We start from the raw sequence: 3,625 nt of genomic DNA on the forward strand, positions 1-3,625 counted from the left end.
GGGGGCTGCTCCCCCAAAGGGTTAACACCCATCTCCGGAGCCTTTCCCGGCCTCCAAAGGGCAAAGCCTTCACCCACCCCCGAATTCTGTACCCAGGGGGACGCTGCAGGGCTCCTGGCACCGCTCTGGAGGCGGATGGGGACGTCACCACCCCCCTGCCCCCCGCGTCTGCCCCAGCCACAGCGCGGGCAGGGACCACCCCTCCCTGCAAAGCGGGAGCTGCTGGAGGTGGGGGCTGCATCACGCCGTGCCTCGGGGCACCCATTTATGAGCGACGCCTCCCAGGGCGCCCACGGCGCTTCCCACGTCAGCTCACTCCCGGCGAGCTGCACCCTCCACCCACGAGAACAGAAAGGAGGGGATGAGCCCGCACACCCACACGACCCCCGACCGCCGTGGGGAACAGCCACGCTCGCTGCCTTCCCTACACCCAACGAGAACCAGCCAGACCCACCAGCCCCCCTCTTCCTGGCTTGGAAGAGGAAAGCGCAGCCCAAAGAGGGAGCGAGCAAGCACCGCTCTACTCTCAGCAGGGCAGCAGCCGAGCTGGGTGCCAGGGCAGCCCCATGCACATCCCAGCCAGGGCAGCCTCGCTCAGCAGAGCCCTGCTCCCCGCAGCGCTGCAGCCTGGTGTGCCTTGCCCCCCCCCCCAGGGTGTTGCCAAAGCAATGGCAAAAACACAACAAACACCGCCGAGGCGCAGCAGACAGTCAGCAAACACTCTTGATTTTTCTCCCCGCTTCGGTTTAGTGCTTTTGTGTGTGTGTGTATATATATATATATATATATATTTTATTTTTTACTCCTCCCTCTCCCACGAGGAAGCTGCCGCCGTCGGAAGGGAACGGCGTGCAGCATCGCTCAGCGCACGAAACCCACGCTGGCCCAGCAGGAGCTGCAACGGTGCAGCCCCAACAAGGATGCCCAAGCCGAGCTCCTCCTCCGGAACGGTCACAACGCTTTGCTAAGGGTGCCCTGAACTCGGGGCCGGGATGTCCTCGCACCTTCCCAGCTCTGCTGCTTTGCACGTTGGCCTCAAAGCGGGAGCGGGGCTTTGGGAAGCCAGCACCTTCCTGCACAGGGCAAGGGAGGGCAGTGAATTGGGGTGCTGAGGTGCAGCAGGGCAGAGCTGCAGCCCGAATCCCACGGACACGATCAGGAGAGAGGTCAGCAAGAGCAGCGCCGGGGGCATAGGGTTTCCAAACGGGATCGGCGCTGCAATGCCGTGGGATTTACCCTGCAATTTACTCCCCCGGCCCCATCTGCAGAATGGGGAAGGAGCTGCTGACGGCTCCAGGCAATCATCAGAGCCTCGGGAGGAGATTTGTAGGGCTCCTGCCCCGGCCTTTGTAACAGATGAGCAATTCTGGGGGTGTCCTGGTGCGCAGGACCCGGTGTGCAAGGCTGCAAGCGCAACAAGTGCCACAGAGCAACGCCAGCCCCGCTCCCCCAGCACACAAGGAGCAAAACTCCTCACCCAACCTCTGCACAACACCAACCCGAGCCCAGATGAACCATTTTCCAGCCTTTTTGGCTTGCAGACTCCTGCAAGCTTCCCAGCGTAGGCTGATCAGTGGGGCCAGAACCCCCCCTCCTCCCCCCCCCCAGCAAGAAGCCCCTGCTCCTCCCTGCCATTTACCTGCCCCAAAGCCGAGTGCAGCCGTGAAACGTCAGCCCCTTCGTGCTGCCCGTGCCCCATTCATTGCAAGTGGCAGCTTCCAACCTGAGCTCCTGCAAATGCTCCTGCACGCAGATCGGGTCTGAAACGCTGAACACACAGCCCAGGTCCTGTCCTCTCCCTTACACACACAAATACATGGGTATATCTATAGATGCACCCCCTCTTTCGGGCAGTCCTCTCTCGTGCCCTTTTTCCTGTTGTTGTTTTTCACTCATTCAGGCCACCCAGCTGTCAGATCATTCACACAGGCAATTAGAAGAGTCAGTAACGAAGGGGGGAGCGGGGCTGGCGTTGCTCTGCGGCACTTGTTGCACTTGCAGCCTTGCACACCGGGCTCCCCATCCGTCGCCGGGACACCCCCAAAACCGCTCCTCTGTTACAAAAGCCGGGGCGGGTGCCCCACAAATCCCCTCCGGAGGCTCTGGGGCCATCAGCGGCTCCTTCCCCATTGTGCAGATGGGGCCGGGGCGAGCGGGCGGGGGGGGGTGGGGAAGGAACTTGCAGGGTAAGCGCGACGAAAGCACGCCGAGAAAGGAGCAAACCCACACAGCAGCTCCCGGGGAGCGGGGCAGGGCACCCCAAGCATCAGCACGGCTGTAGAGGAGAAGCCCTGCCCCCGTTCCCCCCCCCCCAGGCACTGAATTCACGTCGGGAAAGAACCCAGGTGCCATCCCCCCACGGCGCTCGGTTCAATAGAGGACACAGCCCATGGGTCCCTGCGCAAGCAGCTGGTGCCCCCCCACTCCCTCGCTTCCCACCTCCTGGGATATCAGTTCTGGCTTCTCCCCGTCCTCCTGGGAGGGAGAAAGCAATAAAAAAAAGAGAAGATCTCGGTTTCAGCCCCAAAACCAAGTTCAGCACCCGCAGCGTCCTTAAGCAGCCAGCGGTTGGCGGCGCAGGAGCTGAGCGCTGATTCCATCTTTTTTTTTTTTTTTTTTTTTTAACACCGAAATTCGCGAACGATGAACGCAGCCTTCCGGAGCCTGGAGAATTTTTCCTTTCTTTTCTTCTTTTTTGCTTTTTTTTCCTCTTCCAACGTTGCGTTCTTCACCCGAAATCGGAAGGAAAAAAAGAGCACGGGGCGCCCCGCGCGCAGCCGCGGCCGCTCTCGGTCTCTGCCGCCCCCGCGTGGCCAAAGCGCGGAACTGCAGCGGCAGCGTTCTACCGGCTCCGCTCTGCGCCTCCCGTCTCTATGGTCAAAGGTCCTCCAGGCACTAACACGCATGCGTTTGGAATCCCGGAAGTGGCGACTCTTCGCTCTGACCGCTCTGTGCTGTCACTCTGCCAATCTCTATGGTAACAGGTGGCCCCCGTTCGGACCTGAGTGCAGGTAAAGGGCAGAAATGGCACGGCTTAGGTCTAACCGCTCTGCGCAACGAGTCCGCCCATCTCTATGGTAACGCGCATCCGCCAAAAAAAAAAAGCTGATTGACAGGTGCCCACCCCGGTGCCGCGCGTGCGCACTAGTGCTTCAGCCCCTCTCTGCTGCCGCCTATTGAGCAGTACCTGGTACTGCAGGCGCTGCTCGGCGCACGCGCAGTGGTGCAATGGCTGTAGTGCGGGGCGTGGACGGCGGTGGCGGAGGATTTATGGGGAAGTGGAGGGCCGAGGAGCTCCGGGAGCACTCCGGGCATTCTGGACGCCTCCTGGGGTCCACATTGTCCCGCACAGCACCACCCGGAGCTGTGCAGCGCGTCGCTCTGCTGCCTCCGCTCTGTGCCGCCTGTCTCTATGGTAGTAGGTCCTCCCGAGCGTACTGCGCATGTGCGGGAAAAACGCGGAAGCGGCACCTCTTTGTTCCAGCCGCTCTGCGCCGCTGTTCCGCCAATCTCTATGTTGTGTGGTCCTCCAGGCAAGCACGACGCATGCGCACACAAACAGGCGGAAGCGGGGGAATCTTTGCTCTAACCGCTCTGCGCAGCCAGTCCTCCAATCTCGATTGTG

The 3,625-nt window shown here is 61.5% G+C and overlaps 1 long non-coding RNA gene across 1 annotated transcript; it reads right to left on the minus strand.

The window, feature by feature from the left end:
- Window positions 1-33: 33 nt before the first annotated feature.
- Window positions 34-3,534, minus strand: LOC110392013. Its single transcript, XR_002434205.1, has 3 exons — window positions 3,188-3,534; window positions 2,440-3,001; window positions 34-1,073 (listed from the first exon to the last, which is right to left on the minus strand). It is a non-coding gene; the product is annotated as an uncharacterized LOC110392013 (long non-coding RNA).
- Between the last annotated feature and the right edge of the window lie 91 nt (window positions 3,535-3,625).

Source organism: Numida meleagris, unplaced genomic scaffold (assembly GCF_002078875.1).
Source record: "Numida meleagris isolate 19003 breed g44 Domestic line unplaced genomic scaffold, NumMel1.0 unplaced_Scaffold752, whole genome shotgun sequence".
NCBI classification, from domain to species: domain Eukaryota; kingdom Metazoa; phylum Chordata; class Aves; order Galliformes; family Numididae; genus Numida; species Numida meleagris.